The sequence below is a fragment of the Heptranchias perlo genome, chromosome 5, assembly GCF_035084215.1.
Source record: "Heptranchias perlo isolate sHepPer1 chromosome 5, sHepPer1.hap1, whole genome shotgun sequence".
Lineage (NCBI taxonomy): Eukaryota > Metazoa > Chordata > Chondrichthyes > Hexanchiformes > Hexanchidae > Heptranchias > Heptranchias perlo.
Window position 1 is genome coordinate 15,899,736 of NC_090329.1, and position 22,361 is coordinate 15,922,096.

Genomic DNA, 22,361 nt, shown 5'->3' on the forward strand with positions numbered 1-22,361 from the left:
TTGCTTCTCAAATGCCAGGGACTTCAAGGAGCTAAATCCTAGATTAAGAAGCAGAATCTCCGGGGTGGTAATCTCTGGATTACTCCCAGTGCCACACACTGGGCCAGACAGGGAGAGAAAGATGAAGATTGTCAAAGCGCGGCTGAAAGGATGGTGTAGAAGGATGGGTTTCAGATTCCTGGGACACTTTTAGGGCCAGGAAAGGCTTTTCAAATAGGACAGCCTTCACCTAAACTGCGTCCTTGCAGAAAGGGTAATTATGGCAGAGGGGGAAAGATATAAACTAGTTAAGGGGTGGGGGGGTGGGAGGGGAAAATCCCAACTGTGTCAAAAAATGTGAGAAAACGACCAGAAGGACACATGTTTAGGGTGAGACAGTTACCCTGATAAGAATTCTGTAGCACAAGAAATAACAAAATTTAAAATGAAATAAAAAGTAAATTGCCTGAAAGGTGCTGGAAGCAGATTCAGTAGTAACTTTCAAAAGGGAATTGGATAAATACTTGAAAAGGAAAAAATTGCAGGGCAATGGGAAAAGGGCAGGGGGAGTGGGACTGATTGGATAGCTCTTTCAAAGAGCCAGCACAGGCACGATGGGCTGAATGGCCTCCTTCTGTGCTGTAAGATTCTACAATTACATGATTCAATAAGTGAGCTGGAAACACAAAATTCACCTGAAAGAGCATGATGTAGTCGCCAATGGATAGGCCTAGCTACAACCTGAGAATGATTGAGAGCTAAATATTCCAGGCGAAAGGATCTTTGGAACAGATAGGGATTGTGTTGTGCTCATGGAGTGAGCAAAGGGATCTTGAAAAACCTGCCTCATAGATAAACCTTAGAGATTATTGTGGGTGGCACAAAGAGACATTAAATGGCTGCTGCATGTCATGAGAGCGACCCAGAAGCAAACAGAGGGGGTGAATTTCCACAGAGGTTCTTCAACGTCGATGCCACTTTTCCAGGGTTTCCATTGATCTTCCACCAAAGTTACGACGGAGGTGCAGGTGACCCTCTGCCCATAGAAATTAGTGTCTAGCAGGCGGTTCATTTCTAGAGGAATAGAATTGAAAAGCAGAGAAGTTATGTTAAACTTGTATGGAACCTTGGATAGACCACACTTGGAGTACTGTGCACAGTTCTGGTCTCCATATTACAAAAAAGGATATTAGAGGCACTGGAGAAGGTGCAAAAAAGATTTACAAAGATGATACCAAAACTGAGAAGTTACAATGATCAGGAAAGACTGAACAGGCTGGGCCTCTTTACTCCAGAAAACAGAAGGCTGAAAGGTGACATGATAGAGGCCTTTAAAAATTATGAAAGGGTTTGATAAGGTAAATGTAGAGAAGATGTTTCCACTCATGGGGGAATCCAAATCTAGGGGTCATACATATAAGATAGTCACGAATAAATGCAATAGGGAATTCAGGAAAAACTTCTTCACCGAGAGTGGTAAGAATGTGAAACTCGCTACCACTCGGAGGTGTTGAGGCAAATAGCATAGATGCATTTAAGGGGAAGCTGTACAAGTACATGAAGGAGAAAGGAATAGAAGGATATGCTGACAGGGTTAGATGAAATAAGGTGGGAGGAAACTCGAGTGGAGCATAAACACCAGCACAGACCAATTGGGCTGAATGGCCTGTTTCTGTGCTGTAAGTTCGATGTAGGAGATCATAGTGAAAGAGGCAAACACAGGATCTATAATCTGTAATTTGCCACATTTGGAAGGCACCCAATTTGTAGAGAAATGCCACAGTAAGTAATGAGGACCAATGTTAATTGCCACACGCTGCTGTATATATTCCGACAGTTATCATTAACAATTCCCCTTACTACACGTACATTCTCATCATGTGGGAAAACTAATGCAAAATATTTATTGACCCGACCATCATTCTCCACAATTAGACTCATGGCTGAGCTGTTTGTTCAAGGGATGTGGGCATCGCTGGAAAGGCCGGCATTTATTGCCCATCCCTAATTGCCCTTGAGAAGGTGGTGGTGAGCCGCCTTCTTGAACCGCTGCAGTCCGTGTGATGAAGGTTCTCCCACAGTGCTGTTAGGAAGGGAGTTCCAGGATTTTAACCCAGCGACGATGAAGGAATGGCGATATATTTCCAAGTCGGGATGGTGTGTGACTTGGAGGGGAACGTGCAGGTGGTGTTGTTCCCATGTGCCTGCTGCCCTTGTTCTTCTAGGTGGTAGAGGTCGCGGGTTTAGGAGGTGCTGTCGAAGAAGCCTTGGCGAGTTGCTGCAGTGCATCCTGTGGATGGCACATACCGCAGCAATGGTGCGCCAGTGGTGAAGGGAGTGAATGTTTAGGATGGTGGATGGGGTGCCAATCAAACAGGCTGCTTTGTCCTGGATGGTGTGGAGCTCCTTGAGTGTTGTTGCAGCTGCGCTCATCCAGGCAAGTGGAGAGTATTCCATCACACTCCTGACTTGTGCCTTGTAGGTGGTGGAAAGGCTTTGGGGAGTCCGGAGGTGAGTCACTCGCTGCAGAATACCCAGCCTCTGACCTGCTCTTGTAGCCACAGTATTTATGTGGCTGGTCCAGTTAAGTTTCTGGTCAATGGTGACCCCCAGGATGTTGATGGTGAGAGATTCGGCGATGGTAATGTCGTTGAATGTCAAGGGGAGGTGGTTAGACTCTCTCTTGCTGGAGATGGTCATTGCCTGGCACTTGTCTGATGCAAATGTTACTTGTCACTTATCATCCCAAGCCTGAATGTTGTCCAAGTCTTGCTGCATGTGGATACAGACTGCTTCATTATCTGAGGGGTTGTGAATGGAACGGAACACTGTGCAATCATCAGCAAACATCCCCATTTCTGACCTTATGATGGGGGAAAGGTCATTGATGAAGCAGCTGAAGATGGTTGGGCCTAGGACACTAACCTGAGGAACTCCTGCAGCAATGTCCTGGGGCTGAGATGATTGGCCTCCAACAACCACTACCATCTTCCTTATCTTTGTGCTAGGTATGACTCCAGCCACTGGAGAGTTTTCCCCCTAATTCCCATTGACTTCAATTTTACTAGGGCTCCTTGGTGCCACACTCGATCAAATGCTGCCTTGATGTCAAGGGCAGTCACTCTCACTTCACCCCTGGACCATGTTTGGACCAAGGCTGTAATGAGGTCTGGAGCCGAGTGGTCCTGGCGGAACCCAAACTGAGCATCGGTGAGCAGGTTATCGAAGAGTAAGTGCCGCTTGATAGCACTGTCGACGACACCTTCCATCACTTTGGTGATGATTGAGAGTAGACTGATGGGGCGATAATTGGCTGGATTGGATTTGTCATACTTTTTGTAGACAGGACATACCTGGGCAATTTTTCACATTGTCGGTTAGATGCCAGTGTTGTAGCTGTACTGGAACAGCTTGGCTAGAAGCGCAGCTAGTTCTGGAGCACAAGTCTTCAGCACTACAGCCGGGATGTTGTCAGGGCCCATAGCCTTTGCTGTATCCAGTGCACTCAGCTGTTTCTTGATATCATGTGGAATGAATCGAATTGGCTGAAGACTGGCTTCTGTGATGGTGGGGATATTGGGAGGAGGCCGAGATGGGTCATCCACTTGGCACTTCTGGCTGAAGATGGTTGCAAACGCTTCAGCCTTGTCTTTTGCACTCACGTGCTGGACTCTGCCATCATTGAGGATGGAGATGTTCACGGAGCCTCCTCCTCTTGTTAATTAGCTCAATTGCTAAATTTAAATCTGAGATTGATAGCTTTTTGGCAATCAAAGGTATTAAGGAATATGGGCCAAAGGCAGGTATATGGAGTTAGATCACAGATCAGCCATGATCTTATCAAATGGCGGAGCAGGCACGAGGGGCTGAATGGCCTACTCCTGTTTCTATGTTCCTATGTTTCCTATATTTCCTAATTGTTTAATTGTCCACCACCATTCACGACTGGATGTGGAAGGACTGCAGAGCTTTGATCTGATCTGTTCGCTCTGTCTATAGCATATTACTTCTACTGTTTAGCATGCATTTAGTCCTGAGTTGTAGCTTCACCAGGTTGGCACCTCATTTTTAGGTACGCCTGGTGCTGCTCCTGGCATGCTCTTCTACACTCCTCATTGAACCAGGGTTGATTCCCTGGCTTGTTGGTAATGGTAGAGTGAGGAATATGCCAGGCCATGAGGTTGCAGATTGTGCTAGAATATTATTCTACTGCTGCTGATGGCCCACAGCGCCTCATGGATGCCCAGTTTTGAGCTGCTAGATCTGTTCTGAATCTATCCCATTTAGCACGGTGGTTGTGCCACACAACACGTTGGATGGTGTCCTCAGTGTGAAGACGGGACTTCGTCTCCACAAGGATTGTGCTGTGGTCACTCCTATCATTACCGTCATGGACAGATGCATCTGCGACAGGTAGATTGGTGAGGACGAGGTCAAGTAGGTTTTTCCCTCATGTTGGTTCACTTACCACCTGCCGCAGGCCCAGTCTGGCAGCTCTGTCCTTCAGGACTTGGCCAGCTCGGTCAGTAGTGGTGCTCCCGAGCCACTCTTGGTGATGGACATTGAAGTCCCCCACCCAGAGTACATTCTGTGCCCTTGCTACCCTCAGTGCTCCCTCCAAGTTGTGCTCAACATGGAAGATGACTGATTCATCAGCAGAGGGAGGACGGTAGGTGGTAATCAGCAGGAGGTTTCCTTGCCCGTGTTTGACCTGATGCCATGAGATTTCATGGGATCCGGAGTCAATGTTGAGGACTCCCAGGGCCACTCCCTCCTGACTGTATATCACTGTACCACCACCTCTGGTGGGTCTGTCCCGCCAGTGGGACAGGACATATCCAGGGATGGTGATGGAAGAGTCTGGGACGTTGGCTGAAAGGTATGATTCTGAGAGTATGGCTATGTCAGGCTGTTGTTTGACTAGTCTGTGGGACAGCTCCCCCAATTTTGGCACAAGTCCCCAGATGTCGACTGGGCTTGGTTTGCCTTTGTCCTGTCCGGTGCCTAGTGGTCCGACGCCGGGTGGTCCATCCAGTTTTATTCTTATGACTTTTTTTGGCGAGATTGTACAACTGAGTGGCTTGCTAGGCCATTTCTGAGGGCAATTAAGAATCAACCACATTGCTGTGGGTCTGGAGTCACATATAGACCAGACCGGATAAGGACGGCAAGTTTCCTTCCCTAAAGGACATTAGTGAACCAGATGGGTTTTAGACATCTTCAGACATCTTTGTGTTAAATTTTATCTGCCATGTGTCTGCCCATTTCACCAGTCTGTCTATGTCCTCCTGTAGTCTGTTATAATTAATCTCCTATTTGGTTTGGATTATATAATTTCACAGATACATTACTTTTCATAACAATAATAATTTTCACAGCACATTTTGCAAAGATATTCTTTCCACATAGGTAGTGATAGAATAGCACTGGGAGAGTTATAAAATTTTAGCAATCAACCATGAATGCAACGTTTTGGTTTATTCCTGTAAGCCCTTGAAATAAAAAATGTGTAATGTACTGTATTGTATTGTGAATTATATATCAGAGAAAAGATATTTTTCCATCCTGCCATGCAAGCAATATTATTTTTTTTTAATCTATTCTGAACGTCTTTAAATTATACATATGATGGTAGGCTTCAGTCACAGTAGAGAATTCAACTTACTACTGATTCTGGTTCAATCAGCTCCTCAAAGTTGGCTAAATTGCAAGAGGGTCATTTTGACTTTGTGCGACAGTGTAAAATGGGTGAGAACGAGTCGACAGTCCATTTTCCATCTCTTCCCATTTTTACTTTCACGGCAAAGCTATAGGGAAAGAGCAGGGGAGTGGGACTAATTGAATAGCTCTTTCAAAGAGCTGGTACAGGTACGATGGTCGATGGCCTTCTTCTGTGCTGTAAGATTCTATGATTCTAAGTCATGGGGGGGTGGGGATTTCTGATCTTCAGCAGGAACTCTCTACATCGGGCTGTGGGGCTGCCTGGGCTCCATACAGCTAGTCTCTCCTCAAATTACAGTTTGGGCCTCACCATCAATTCCATGTGAGCCGCCCGCATTCACTCTGTGAGTTGCTGGGAACTTGAAGATTGGGTGGGGTAGGGGCTAGATTTCAGAAGGTCACAGCAGTTCTTTAAAAAGGTGAAAAGAACTTGTATTGATATAGCGCCTGTCACGATGTCCCAAGGCACTTTACAGTCAATTAAGTACTTTTGAAGTGTAATCACTATTCTAATGTGGAAAATGCAGCAGCCAAGTCCCACAAACAGCAATGAGATAATGACCAGATACGCTGTTTTTTTGGTGATTTTGGTTGAGGAATAAATATTTTCCAGGACAGCAGGAAGAATGCCCTTACTCTTCTTCAAAATAGTGCCATGGGATCTTTTACATCCACGTGAGAGGGCAAATGGGCCTCAGTTTAACGTCTCATTTGAAAGACATCATCTCCAACAGTGTAGGACTCCCTCAGTACTGCACTGGAATGTCAGCCTAGATTTTGTGCTGAAGTCTCTGAAGTGGGACTTGAACCCACAACCTTCTGACTCAGAGTGCTACCAACTGAGCCACAGCTGACACCTGCACAAGTAAGATAGAGAAAGCCATGAGGCAGGCTTCACTGACCTCATTACTGCCCTCAGGTTTGCTCCCACATAGGTGAGTGGGCAATGTGAAAGGGAGCCTAGCAGCAGTTATGCTGGAGTAGACATGGATGAGACTGCTGTCTCTCACAGCAATGCAACGTGCAGCCCTTTCCCCACTCCGTGGCTGAAATAAGCGTGAATGCGCTTGGACAGTGGGCAAGAGCAGGTCGCCGTTTATGACGTGACAGTACATGACATGACAGTACCAGCCGCGGTGTGTAGGATATTTGGAGCTGTGAGCGACTGCCAACGGCACAGGGTCCCAGAAAATGTCACCATGACGTCTACATTAGCTTCCCCTGAAGTGCTCCATGTACTTCAGTTTAAAACAGATTGGAGGTCAAATTGCTCTTGATTTTCTTTTCCATTGGGCTTGGTGTAAAAGGGGCTGCCAATTCACTATCGTCTAGTTTGCACCGTCGTTCAAGATCAATTTCACCCCTTTAATGTCAATCACCAGAACCTACATGACCATATGCACAACAAAGATATCACAAAGGGCCAATTTTAACCTAACCCGCCCGTCGGATAACTGACGAGATCGTGGGCAACGCTGGTTTTATGCCCTGCCCGATTTTACTCTCCCTTGACGTCCCGTGGGTTTCCCACCAGGCGAGTTCGGTTAAAATGACCCCCTATGTGTCAGCCATAGCTAGGCTTCTTTTAGTAACTGTATAATAAAATTACATTTGTGTGAGAGATTACAGATTACTTAGCAAGGTCAAGTTTATGGTCTATATTCAATATGATGCTGATAGTTTTCCAGATTTAATGCTGTCCCATTGTGATGTGAACATGAAATCATACAATCTCTCTCTTAAGAGGTAGGCTGTGGCATTGGGATGCTTTGGGACTTCTCCTCAGAACATCTATGATGAGTTATCACTTGTGGTTATTGCTGTCTTTCGTCAGTTGCCTTTAGCTAACTTTAGGCGTACTGTAACTCTCTGTTCCTGTTATGCTGTACTTCTGTCAACTTTCAAGCTAATGCACTTGAATTAACTGGTGTGATAAACATTACAGTTTGTATTTTGATCTAAATACTTTCGAGAACTTTCCACTCTTAAATGCTTACTCAGCATTTGAAGACCTTCTTCAGCCTTCTAATATCTTATCCTTCTTCGGAAGTTCCTTACTACTTCCTAAAACCTGCTGATTCGGGTGGGCAAAATCTGACCCAAATATCTTACGTTATATATTGTAGTGACAGACCAGTTGGACGCTTTCAAAAGGTGTCATTTGATTGATAAACACGTGACAGAAACTATGAACGCTCGATTTTTAATTCGTTTGACTCCCAATTATCCTTTCCTCTTTCCCGGTGTATAAATCACAATAAGGAAAGCAGTGTTCCTTCACGATCTCATTAGGAGTATCTTCTCAAGACCATCAGACTTTCTTCTTAACTTTTGGCCAAAGCTCAGCTCAAGCCGGGACGGAGGAAGTCATTAGGAATGATGGCCTGGGGAATGGGATCACGCCTGAATGGGGACACGACCCCGTGCTGTGCACGCTGCCCTCGCCTAATGAGGTCAGAGGCAGGACCAAGGCAAATTAGTACGCCCACCACATTTGTTTATTATTGGCGAGCTGCGGGCAACAGTCGCAGCCCCAGAGGCAGCTCATCGGTCGCAGAGGGGGAAGCAAATTTGGCAACTCGGATGCCGGCCGATGTCCTCAGTCGGGTCTGGGAGGGGCGGGGCTGGCAACCGGTGGGGGGGTTGGGGGAGGGGCGGGGAGGAGAGGTGCGAGCGATGGCCGGCAGCAGCACGCGGATTTAATGTGGAGCTGGGTGGAGCACTTTGCTCTTCCCGCCACCACAATAAGATAAGAAAAGAAGCTTAAAATTACCTTTGCTGCGGCAGCCTCCAGCAGTCCCTTTAAGATCTGCTAATTTGTCTGCTGAGCGCCTGAGGAAATGGACTACAACATGCACAGCACATACTACGGTCAAATTTTGCAAAGGGTGCATCAACAACAACTTGCATTTATATAGCACCTTTAATGTAGTAAAATGTCTCAATGGTGGAGCGATTAAAATCGGGGATGCGCAAGAGATCTCAGAGGGTTGTAGGGCTGGAGGAGGTTACAGAGATAGGGACTGGCAAGGCCATGGAGGGATTTGAAAACAAGGATGAGAATTTTAAATTTGAGGTGTTGTTGGACCAGGAGCTAATGTAGGTCAGCGAGCACAGGGTGATGGGTGAACGGGACTCGGTGCAAGTTAGGATACGGGAAGCAGAGCTTCAGATGAGCTGAAGTTTACGGAGGGTGGACACTTAGAAGGAAAAGGGCAAGTCCTCTAAACACTGCCTCACCTGCGCAGGTATCTGAAGTGCTACTTCAGTAGAGTCATAGGGGCTGATTTTCGGATGGCCGAGCAGGTGCGTTGGGGGCGGGGCGGCTCCTAAAATGGCGGAATCTCGGAGCGGGTTCGGAGCCCGGCTCCAACCCGCTGACTTCCGGGTTCCCCAGTGACGCGTTTGGGTGCGCGCGTACCTCCCGAATGCGGGACTCCCACCCGCAATTAAAGCCGGCGGGATGCTGCTTTAGATAGTTAGATACTTGAGGTAGTTGACAGACCTCATTGAGTGGAGATTTTGGCAGCGGTGCAATTTTGAAGGATCCTCAGCGTGTTTCCCGTGCTGTGGGAAACACTCCCTGTTGGAGCAGACGTGTTTCAGCCAGCAGCCAGTGGGAGATGCAAAGGATTATTTGACAGGTGGGGGAAAAACCTCATTTATTGCAGCAGGGCACGCTGTCACTTCAGACAAAGTTTTGGATGCAACACCTTTGTCTTTCCACTCAAAATGCTTCATTTATACCCTAAACTTTGCTGTGCAAACACATTTAGCTACTTTGTGGACCCCCGCAAACTCACACCATCATGGCTGCATTCATGACTTCATCAGAGGACGAGCAGCCTCGCCAGGCACGCCGTCCACCTCCAGCACGTGGAGCTCCACAACACAGTGCTGCTCCACAGGCAACTGCACAAAACAGTCGTGCAACTACAGATACACCCACTGTAGGGTGACCCAATGGGTGGCATCAAGTGTGGGTGTTCATGGTGAACCTTATGAAAGTGACTTACTACACAAGCCAGTCAAGAATGGCCAAGACGTGACAGTAGTGGTGACAATAATAATATTTAATGTGCAATTAACAAAAATCAAATATAAATAAAAAACATGACAAACCGTTAAACACCCTTGTCCATCCCCTTTGTGCTCACAAAACCTTCGCCGTACGCTTACGACTACTCCTACATGGTGCTTCCCCTGTGGCTGCAGCAGAGGTAGTGGCAGGTTGCTCTTGTTCATGCCCTGACCGATTGATGCTTTGGGCCTACGCCCTCTGGGTTTCGGTGCCTGTGAGGGCCCCTCCAAAGACTGCTTCACCTGCACCTGTGCAGGGGCAGACTCGGCCACCTGGAGAGGAGGCAGCATTGCGGGTACTGGTTGAGAAGGGGGGCAATGGTCAGACGTGGGGGCGCTTTGAGTGGCGTCCCCACTTCCAAGACCCCTTTCGCCATCATCCCTTCCCTGAGCCAGGCCCACATCACTCCTACCACCCTACTGGGCGACAGTTTGGAGGACATGTGTGAAGCCTTGTAAGGCCAGTGCCAGAGTATCTGCCTGCCTGTTTAAGGCGGCAGAAAGTTGCTCACCCTGAGTCTGAAGGGCCGTTGTCAGGGCCTCAATGGACTCATTGTTGAGCCGTGCTTGAAGCTCCATGGAGGCTAGCCTTCCCTCCATCGCAGACATTCCCACACTTACCCGTGACACTATCTCAGAGATGCCCTCGCGCCCCTGTGACAGTATCTCAGAGATTCCCTCCTGTACCTGTGCCACCATTCCACTCATGCAGGAGTTGGACTCCTCCATCCTCTGCGTGATTGTGGAGAGTGCGCGTGGCACTTGTTCCAGCACCTCACCTTTTCATGGATGGCTCCCAGGGTTCAGCATCTGTATCCAGCCGAGCAGAGCCTGGACTCTCCACAACTGCCCCTGCCACCAGTGTCTGCTCGTGCTCACACTAAGTGAGGACGGAGACCCACGGAGGAGTGTGTATCTGCGCTGGTGGAAGTTCGCTCAGATGTGACTGTGCCCCCTCGGAGGCCGGCTGTTCCTTTGAGGAATTGCCCTTCGCCATCATGGCCTGTAAGAGAACAGAAGGCAATATTAAGCATGATGACAGATGTTGTTGTGCTGAAGGTGGCAAGGCATGAGATTGTGAGTGCTGAATGTTAATGTTCTGTCACCAGACGTCAGTCAGATGCCAGTCTCAGCGTCCCCGACGGACAGGCACTCGAGGGTGTGGCTTAGTTCCAGAGCCTCCTGCTCCGCGTCCATGATATTGCGGCCCCATTCCGCTCCATGCCCTCTCCCGTGCAGTCTGGGCTTTCTTCTCCTATAAGGGGAGAAAGTAGAGAGGCGTGACTGAGGATGGTGATGTGGCCAACCGATTAATGCATTGGTTTGGATGAGGCGGACCGTGAAAGAAATGCATCAGAGGGTGAGTATGAGACAGAGCCATGAGATTGTATGAGGATTGGGTTGAGTGGTAGTGGTGGGATGAGTACTGGAGAGGTGAGTAAGTGCAGGTAAGTTGAGGATGAGGTTTGAGTGGCTGTGAGGAGTGATGTGACAGAGTAGTGCTGGCAGTGCAGAATGAGTTGTGGGGTGGGGGCGGTGATGTGGAAGACGGAGTGTAGGAGAATGAGTAAGTGTACTCACTTTGGCTGATCGAGTTAGGTCATTGAAGCGCTTCCTGCACTGTGTCCAGGGGGCAGAGGCAGGCCACTTCCTCCCATCCGCCGGGAAGAAGATCTCCCTCCTCCTCCTCACCCTATCTAGTAACACCTGGAGTGAGGCATCATTAAACCTGGAGGCAGCCTTTCCCCTGGGCTGCTCCATGGTGTTGTGTGGTCCTTTGCTGCAGGATCAGTCATTGGAGGAGTGCCCCTTTAACTAGCGCTCCTGCAGCTGACAGCCTGTGATGCGGGTGCGCAGTCCGCCCGCTGCGCAGGTTTCCAACGGGAAACCCGGAAGCCACGTTAAGTGGCTTCAATTAACCCGCGATCACGTGGGGAACGGACCGATTTTATTGGACGGGTTATCCACGCGCCCAGTCGCCCCCCCCGCTGCCAACCTGCCTCCCCAGTAATATCGGGGCCATCGAATCATACAGCACAGAAAGGGGCCATTCGGCCCACTGTGCCGATGCTAGCTACCAATTTGTCCCACTCCCTTGCTTTTTCCCCATAGCTCTGAATTTTTTTCCTTTTTAAGTATTTATCCAAATCCCTTTTGAAAGTATTGAATCTGCTTCCACCACCCCAGTCAGTGCATTCCAGATCATAACAACTCGCTGAGTATAAAAAATTTTCCTCATCTCCCCCCTGGCTTTTTTGCCAATTATTTTAAATCTGTGTCCTCTGGTTACTGATACTGATCTGGTTACTGTTACTGGCAACAGTTTCTCCCTATCTACTCTATCAAATCCCCTCATAATTTTTTAACACCTCTATTAAATCTCTACTTAACCTTTTCTGTTCTAAGAATAATTCCAGCTTCTCTAGTCTCTCCCTCATTCCTGGTACCATTCTAGTAAATCTCCTCTGCACTCTCCCCAAGGCCGTGACATCCTTTCTAAAGTGTGGTGCCCAGTATGCCAATATTTTCTTCCATTATATCCCTTGGTTGATGCATGAGCTTTGCTGTGTCTGCATTCATTTCCTGTTCATGACTCTCTTAAGTGTGTCATTAGCCAGGACTGTAGAGGGTAGCTTTGGCCTCCTGAGAGCCATCCTTCATGGTTGTCTTGCCTTCCAAGTAAACCAAGCACAGGGGGTGACGTACTACCCAGGAAGTAGGCATTAGCCAGTATTGTTCTGCACTGCTGCTCATTGACTATCTGGATGTTGTTTGCAGTGCATTCAATTGTTGTGCATGACATTGTGTGGGGGTCCTGGATGGCCCCCAGGGTTACACCAAAAGCCCCCAGGCCTTGGGGAATCCTGCAGCATGAAACAAATTGCAGTGTCTTCTCAGTCTACTGTTGCCCTGGGATGCTCGAGGCCTTCTACGACCAGTGGGCACCGTAGGGTATAGAGGGGATAATTGATATTTGCAATAACGTCATGATTTAAATATTATTTGTGTACTGTCACTATATTAAGCTTAGTTATTAATGCTTATTTATTATAATTGTGGTGCCCTAGAGCACTTGCCTTAATATTTCATATTTCCATCTGGTGACACTGGGGCAAAATCAATGTTACCTTTACAGGTTCACCAAACCGATGAAGCTGTTTGACCTGGTGAACAAAACATCAGTGACTTGTTTTATGCATCTCTGCCCTGCATGTTGACTGACATTGCACATCCCACCTCCCCCCTAACAGAGTTATCTTAGAAAGAGCCAAAAACAAAAAAGAGGCCTAATTTTTCTGACCCTTCCCCCTCGGGAATACTCAGTTCCCTCGGCACAGAGGCCAGGAGGGAGAAAAAGGGGCAGAGGCGGAGTTCAACTGGGTCTCCGCCCTTTTTTTTATGTACGATTGCTGGGATTTTCCTGACGGTGGTGGGTAGAGGTTGGCTTCTGCCCGCATTACACCAAGGTCAGCCGGAGCCGTTCTAATGAAGAGGGAGGGAACGTTTCTGCCCCCTCCCCCACCACCTCCCCCTCCCCGCCTCTCTTCTGTTTCAAAGACTTGCTGGGTTTCCCAGCGCAGGAGTGCCTATTAAAGAACACACTGTGGCCTGCTCCAAACACTTCAATGAGATTATTTTCAAGGTGATGTGGAGAGATATGTAAAGACATAGTCACGCATTTCAAGACTACATAACCAGTCAAGTTGACCTGACTACGAACACGTAAGGCTTCAGCTAACTGCTCACTAATTCTCTAAATATTATAAATGTATCGCTAAAGTTACAGATGAGTGTAAAATACATCTCACAACAATACAAGAATGGGTGAAAATATTCTCTTCCATGCTAGTAGAAAGACTTGAATTTATATTTCGCACCTTTCATGACCTCAGGACATCCCAAAGCGCTTTACAGTCAGTGAAGTACTTTTGAAGTGTAGTCACTGTTGTAATGTAGGAATCAAGGCAGCCAATTTGTACACAGCAAGGACCCACAAACAGCAATTATAAATGACCAGATAATCTCAGAGCTCATAGTGGTCCAAGTCACTGTATTAATGCATGGTTTATGCTCTGAAGCAATGCTTAAGTTTTTCCATCCTGGCTCGTTACTGGTGATATCATCAGTATTCTGTACAATCCAAACAACAGCTACATGCCAATTTTAAGGAAATGTGCGTTATCAATACCTGGGCTAATTTTAATTCCCCCTATTTCTGACTGACAAAGGAAAAATGGTGGAAGTTGTAAAAACAGCAAATGGTAGGTGGAGCAAGTAGGGGTCTATGGATTCTGAGGTAAAATGACTAATTGAAGAAGTCCTTCACAACAAGAAAACATTAGTTGTGATTGCTCACTTTCCTCACTGTCTGTGGAGAGGGGAAAAAGAGCCCTAAGGAAATTGCAAGCAAGATAAATTCAATCTTTCAAGCACATTATTACGGAGAAGACTCTCAGAAGCATTTTAATAGCGACTCTAATTAGGCCTCAAGGAAAACTGGACACCATAAGGTGCATCGTAAAGTCTCACCCTGACTGACTAAACTATTTGATGCAATTTATGGCATGATGAAAAGCGATCTTGTAAAAATACCAACTACTAAAAATAGTTAGTTCTTTAAATTAACAGATATTGAGATTTTCTGTCAACAACTTTAGTTTTAGGCTTCATTATAAAGGCTTCTTGGAGCATCTGGTGTTTTAAATTATTTGGGCGTGATCTTAATCATAGAATTACATAGAATTTACAGCACAGAAACAGGCCATTGGCCCAAGTGCTCCACACGAGCCTCCTCCTTCCCCTCTTCATCTAACTCCACCAGTATAACCTTCTATTCCTTTCTCCCTCGTGTGTTTATCTAGCTTCCCCTCAAATGCATCTATGTTATTTGCCTCAACTACTCCTTATGGTACAAGTTCCACATTCTAACCACTCTCTGGCTAAAGAAGTTTCTCCTGAATTCCCTATTGGATTTATTAGTGGCTATCTTATATTTATGGCCCCTAATTTTCATCTCTCCCACAAGTAGAAACATCTTCTCTACATCTACCCTATCAAATGCTATCATAATCTTAATCATGTAAACAGAGAACTATGCAATATATATGCTTTTATATAGCAACACAAATGATCATAATGAAACTATTTATTTAGTTATTTATTTAAGCATGCGGAAGCTTAAAGACATCATTCACTGAAAGAGAGTTGGGATTATGCAAAGGGTGTGTGACATATGCAACTTACCCATTGGTGCCCAGTATAAATTCTTTAAGTCTTTTTATGCTTCGAGTATCAACCAGGGTCTCACTTGTGTAACATCTGGTCTCATAATATTGGCATCCAGCTGCACTCTGATATTATGGAACTGAAGCTAAATAATCCTACCAGAGTTTATTCCTCAGCCCAATTAAGTGCTTAATATATAAAAACATGCTAAAAATTGAGCTGATCACTTTGGTTGATTTGTCACAGTTTCGAGTCCAGTAACATAACGACTGTACCCTGAAAAATCTGGAAATAAAAAGCTGGTATCGGCAAAAGTGACCATGAAGCTGTCAGATTGTCATAAAAACCCAACTGGTTCACTAATGTCCTTTAGGGAAGCAAATCTGTTGTCCTTCCCTGATTTGGCCTCATGTGTGACTCCAATCCGGCACCAACCTGGTTGACTCATAAGTGCTCTCTGAAGTGGTCTGGCAAGCCACTCAATTGTGAAGAACCACTATAAAAGGAATATGGAAATGCAGTTCAAGAAGGGCCACCACTACCTTCTCAGGGCAATCAGGGATGGGCAATAAATGCAGGGCTTGCCACCGATGCCCATATCACACAATTGAATTTTAAAAATGTCTCACTTGGACTGACAGGGGAGCTACTAAAATGCTTGGACAAGCAAAAATGACAAGCAGTCTTGCACTAAGTCAATGGGTAAGTGACAGATCTCTTACATCCTAATGGATATTGAAGCAACCCATGTTCATTAAACCCATGGTTGACTCTGTCTTCAAACTTCTGCATACTGAAAGGAACATACAAGAAGCCCATCAAGCCCACCCCAGCCAGGTACAGTGTAACCCTGATCACTATCCCAGCCCCCTTAACCATTCAATCTCCTGGGAGAGGCAACTATTCAAAGAAAAAAAAACTGTGGCCAATTTAGGAAAAACTCTCCAGTAGCCTAAGGTAATCAAGCAAGGCTCCAGCAAACTGTTACTCATGACCATCCCAGCTAACTAATAACCTACTTACTGGAAATGTCCTCTCCACTCAGGATCTTGTCAAGTTCCCTGTTAAAAGGACTGGCCGTGATATGTTTTGGTTGTCTGTTTCAGAAGGCCAAGACTCTACATAACCTAACTCTTTGTCTAAGGCTTTTATATCCAGGTCAGCTAGTTCTACCATTGCTTTCCATTTCAACTCAACTAACCAACTAGACTGAATCCAATTCCCTCATCATTTCAAAAATCTCAGTTCATGTCTCTCTAGGCCTTTGTTATTCTGACATAAATAACTAAACAAATAGTTTAAGTACAAACATAAAAATTCTTATTATTGCATAAGTTACTGTTTTTACCATTAAAATTCCTCCTAAAAAACATAAATGTGGAACTTGCGACCACATGAAGTAGTTGAGGCGAATAGCTTAGGTGCATTTAAGGGGAAGCTAGATAAACACAGGAGGGAGAAAGGAATCGAAGGATATGCTGATAGAGTGAGATGAAGATGGGTGGGAGGAGGCTCTTGTGCAGCATAAACACCAGCGTGGACTAGTTGGGCCGAATGGCCTATTTCTGCACTGTACATTCTATGCAATTCTACGTAATAAAAGTCACATGTGCTCCGAGTAGCCTTTATAAGAACAATATTAAGCCAATCTTTACATTCTGGGTTTTCAATTGACCATAGAATTAACATTCAAAGCTAGTTTCAAGTTCCTGAAAGCCCCTTCCTTTTTCCTCCTTTCTCTCTCCTCCACAATGCACAGCAGGAGCCAGGAGGAAAAGAAAAGGAGGTAAGTAAAAGATTTTAAAGTTACTTTTTAAATTTAAAAAAAAGTATTAAAAGAAAGATTTTAGTATAAAAAAAGTTGAACTAAAATTAAAATAATAGACAGAGAAAGCAAAAAGGGAGAATAGGGAGGAAATGAGATAAGTGAACCAGAATTAATATGCTTATATTTATTTTAATTAAAACCGTATTTTAAGTACTTGGCTTAGTAGCTATGGCCTCCGATTACAGCAAGAAACTTATTCTTGGCATTTAAGTACTTTTATCTCTCTCCTTTAAGATGCTCCTTAAACCTACCTCTTTGACCAAGTTTTTGGTCACCTGCCCTAATATCTCCTTATGTGGCTCGGTTTCAAATTTTGTTGATAATCGCTCTTGTGAAGTGCCTTGGGACGTTTTACTATGTGAAAGGCACTATATACCTGCAAGTTGTTGTTGTATATTACTGTAATACTAGTGTTTATTTCAGCATTAAAGCGATGAACTGAAAAGTTAACAAAACCAGCTGGCATAGGAAGATAAGAATTTTTTGCATTATAAAGGATTAAAAAAACACATTTTTGTTTATAAACGACAGTAAACAATGAAGGCTTGGAATACCAGGATGGCGATGTTACTTGTTATCAGCAACTGTACTTTTGTTGAGGGAGGATTTTCTTTGGCAACTTCTACAGCCAGCACTCCATTTCCACAGCTAGAATATTTTGGGCCTACTACAGGGGTGTTGATGTGTGACCCCAAGGCCATAAGTGAAGCCATGACCCCCTGGTCATTCATCCCTCGCAACCCAGCCAGTTCAATCCTTTTCGCACTTGCATGTCTTTGCTGATTTGTGCTGTTTGAATTTTGTTGACCGGGAGGACAAATTGTTCTTATTGCCATTGCCTCATTGGTGGATTAATCCTGAAGCACAAAATAATTAGGGATGAGAAAGGCCATTCGGCCCATTTTAATTCATCCATCCAGAAAGATCCTCCCACTGTAGCATCCAATTGTTTCTTCAATGGTTACAGGGATTTTGTCTCCACATCTCTATCTGGATGTCCATTCCAAATGTTGATCACTCTTTGTCAGATAAAGAACAATCAGTTCTAAAATTGCTTTTTTCTAGTTTGAACCTGTGACCCTTTTCTATTCCTGCATATTTAATAAAATATTATTCAGGATTTAATTTTCCCTTTCCCTTGACTATCTCACATACCTCTCTAAGATCCCCTCCCAGATGCATCCTTTCCAGCCTCATAACTCAGACCGCTGGCAAAAAGGAGCAGACTCATGGCTCTTCTTTGCACTACCTCCAGTTCTTAAATGTTTCCCTTGTTTCTTGGTGACTAGAACTAGTTGCAGGATTCAAGGTACGATATGACCAGAACTGTACGAATTTCAATCACTACATGTTCTGATTTATAAGCCCCCTGATTTTAACCCAGGGCGGGAGTCAGGCGGGCTGGGGGCCAAGGTGGGTGGCAAACTGTCCCGACCTCCTGGGCCTCAGTCAGTCTCCCGCCTGAAACTGGCACTCGGGCAAGTCCTAGGGAAGGAGGCCCTCGTTATCGAGGTGGAGGGGGTGGGGGATAGAGATGTCCGGGGTAAGGGAGACCTAAACTCCTTCTGACCCTGCATGGAAAGTCAATAAAAGCAAAAACAACTTACCTGTTTTAGGCTCCTTTAGCCTTGACTCCTCTTCCCACTAGATTAGCCTGGTGGGAAAGCCACAACAGCTTCCCCACACCAGGCCTCTGGTTAAAATAGCTGCCCGATCTGCATATTTAAAAAAGGACCCCAACTGTTTCCAGCAGGTGTCCCTCCGTCATGCTCAGAAGAAAAGGTCCAAATCGAAACTTGCACAATCAGTGTGGGACGTTAATGGATCGAGTGCCATGGCGATGATAACTGCCCACCCAACATTCTATTACCCTTATTGATTGCTGCTCTGCATTGGTTGCAGCTGTTTAGTGTTGAGTCTACGAACTGGTTTCTTTCAGCTCCACCATCAGCTATTTCAACACCATTCATGGGGTGTCTGGCCGCCTTAAATAACACCTGCCATTATTCTGTCCACTTACGTATTTTGTCATTTCTGAGCTGAGAAAACTAAGATGTATGCAAATTTACAGGAATACGGACTTAATATTTATATAAGCTACTTACTTAATCAGTGCGTAATGACAAAGTTGGACATACCTGCCATCAACTTGTCCTCCCACTTTTAAAGATCTGGGTATCCAAACTTCTAAGTTGTCTCTGCTCATCTGCTCCTTTCAAAGTTTTACCGTTTAGCGTGGATGTTCTCTTATTCTGGCTCCCGAAATGCAGCACCTCACATTGTTCAACAGTTGAGGTTGTTCCTGCATGTTTTTTTTATGTAACATTCATGGAATTAGGGCAAAGAGAAAATTTTAATTAACATCAGGATTTTAATGCTGAGAAGTAAAGGGAGGCTTCAGGTATAGTACAAATAACACCAAAACACCTCTAATAAGTATAATTGATGGGGCATTATTTGCAGCAATGACAGGCCATTGTAGCATCCACAGCAAAATCACATGTGCTTGCTCATTTGCTTTAGATTATCCACCTGGGGTCTAATTACTGGCCACAATGTTTACCAGCTGGCTTATTAAGAGCTTAATTGAAACTCATTAGCTTCAATAGCAGATTCCAGCATTGACCATTGACTGTATTTAGTTGAAGTTAGATTTACAACCACCTACAACACACTACAAACGTGGTCAGAGACGCAGCAGGGTACAGAAAGATGAAGAGCTACTGCATAAAGCCTCAAGATCTTCATGCTCCGCAAATAATTCTTCAATGAAATATTTTAGGAATTGCAAAGTAAGTCAAAGTATGACTGTCATTTCCATTATGATTGGCAAATGCCTTCAGGGAAACATCAACCACATACTTTGTTTTTGGTTTCTTTGATATGTCTATTGCTGACTACATGTTGAAGTGGGTCCAGTGAGAAAAGCAAATGAGAAATTCTAATATGAAAGAAAGTCAAATGTGCCAGATCTCAATTGGGAACAAAAGCTTGCTTGTTAAATGATAAATTTAACATTTGAATTGATCTGAAAAAGAGAAATACAAAGTGAACTTTAGAACAGAATTTGTTTAGCTTTTGATATGGACAGAGATAGAAAATTCGGGGGGGGGGCGGCAGGATTGGTCCCATTTGTGCTTGTTTTTCTGGGGAAAAAATCAGCATTCTGAGGGCTGATTTTTGGGGATGATCTTACCCACCCAATCTCCCCTGGAAGCTGCTGATTTCCAAGTGTCCAGGATGCCAGTCTCAAATATGTGTTAAGCCCCTTGATTATGCTAATAAGGATCCTTTAGCATTCTCTCCCAAATCCAACACAACCTGATTGGGAGCATGTTCTGCTTAGTTTCTCGGGGTCTCTAGCGGCATAACAGGACCATTGGAGGACACCGATGAAAAGGTAAGTTAACTTTTTTTTTACTTAGGGTGGTGCCTGGAATGGTGGTAGTGCCCATCCTGGCTCCACAACAGGAGTGCAAGCTGCTGCTGGCATGGGCTCTGGTTCACCTTCCAACTCTTAATTGTCTTGCCTTTGGCCTTCCATTTGCCACAATACTTGTGCAGCCATCAATCTGCTCAATCACATCCTCTATGCCTTTGTCCCCAGCAAAACCCTTACTCTCTCCCACCTTAGTCGTTCCCCTTGCTAAGTACAAGGGGCATAGGCTTGAATGTATGTGGTGCACAACTGGTTTAGCCATTCATCAACAGGTGTGGTTGGACCACATCAAACATTATTGGGCCCTGCTCTCCTCTGCCAAAACTGCTCACTACTTCAGGATCATCCTGGAATGCGAATTTAACTTTTCTTCTCCAGTACCAACCATCTCCTTAAACCCCTCTCCTCTACCCCTTCCATCCTCACCTCCAACAAGAAGTGTAAGGAGCTCATGGACTTCTTCGTCACCTAACATTGAAACCCTCTGTTCAGCTGCCTCTGCCGCTTCCCTCCCTCCTCCCTGCCCGAGCCCTGAACCTGCATCTTTCTCTAGTTTCTCTCTTATCTCCCCACAAGCCCACTCTGAGCTCGTCTTGAACTTGAGATCCACCTCCTGCTCTCTGGACCCTATTTCCACTAAACTACTGACCACCCTACTTCCCTTCCAGGCTCTCCATGCTGACTGGTATTGTAAATGGTTCCCTCTCCTCAAGTACATAGCACCTCCCTTTTAAATCTGCTATCTTTATCCCACTCCTCAAAACCCACCCTTGACCCCTCTGTCCTTGCAAACGAACACCCCATCTTACTTTCCTTTCCAATGTCCTTCAACATGTTGTCGCCTCCATCTACTTTCCATCACAAAGATTGCCTACTTCTGCTTCTATATCGTCGCCCATCTCCACCTTTACCTCAGATAATCTGCTACTGATCTGCTCCATCCATCTTTCACCCTTCATAAACTTGAGCACATCTAAAACTCTTGCTCGTGTTCCAACCTGAATCAAGTCAAACTCTCCTATCACCACTGTGCTTGCAGAGTGTCCACCAACATCTTAATTTTAAAATTCTCAATCTCATGATCAAATCCCTCAATGGCCTCACCCATCCCTATCTCTGTGACCTCCTCCAGCCCTACAATCCTGAGAACTCTGCGGCCCTCTAATTCTGGCCTCTTGCGCATCCTCCACTCCCTTCGCCTCATCTTTGGCGGCCATGCCTTCAGCCGTCTAGCCCCTAAGTTCTGGAATTCCCTCCATCTCTCTGCCCCTCTCCTCCTTTGAGACCCTCCTTAAAACCTACATCTTTGATCAAGGATTTGGTCACCCATCGTAATGTCTCCTCCTTTGGCTCGGTGTCAATTTTTGGCTGATTACGCTCCTGTGAAGCGCCTCGGGACGTTTTACTATGTTAAAGGTGCTATATAAATGCAGGTTGTTGTTGAGATTCCTTTTAGGCCCTGTTTTCGGACCTGAAATTAACAGTGCAAAATATTGGGCCTAGGGCCTCATTAATATTATTTGGGTGAGCTGCTGGCGCCTGTCCCGGAAGGCGGGGGTGGGAGAGCAATCAGGAATACCGTGGAGTTAGGGGGAGAACGCCTTCTGCACCTGGCTCCACAGCAACAATTTAAAGAATTTTTTGTTTAACAAACTTACCGGCCACTGAAGAATCTTGAGTGGAGGAATCCTGCTCCACTCATTGCTATTCAATTTTGGCAAGGTGGCCTGAAACAGGCATTAGGCCCCCTCATTTACATATGTAAGGGGCCTAACATCTGTTTTAGGTGGCTGCCAGGAATGCCTGAAAAATGGCCCGACACACTATCGGGTTGAGACATCTTGCAGAGGTCCTTTGGCCATGGGATGTTGGTCCCTGAAATGGGCCCTTGTTGCGCCTGTTTTACCTTGGTGGGAGATGAGGAGAACCTCAAAAAAAAAGGATGTAAATGGCTGTTTGTGGCTAATTATGCTATTTTTCCAACAGTTCCACTGGTCCCTGCCAAAGTCACAGCGGGAGATGAGGACAACCCCTATGGAAATTCAGGGTAAGACAAACTGCTGATTTATGTAACTCAGGGAATGGAGA

General features: G+C 45.5%; 1 long non-coding RNA gene across 2 annotated transcripts; it reads right to left on the reverse strand.

Annotated features, from left to right (window-relative positions):
- Positions 1-492: 492 nt before the first annotated feature.
- On the reverse strand, positions 493-22,021 carry LOC137321334 (uncharacterized). Of its 2 annotated transcripts, none has more exons than XR_010962784.1 (3): positions 21,932-22,021; positions 18,973-19,136; positions 493-1,053 (listed from the first exon to the last, which is right to left on the reverse strand). It is a non-coding gene; the product is annotated as an uncharacterized lncRNA (long non-coding RNA). The 2 variants fall into 2 exon arrangements; XR_010962783.1 differs by lacking the exon at positions 493-1,053 and adding an exon at positions 17,327-17,691.
- Between the last annotated feature and the right edge of the window lie 340 nt (positions 22,022-22,361).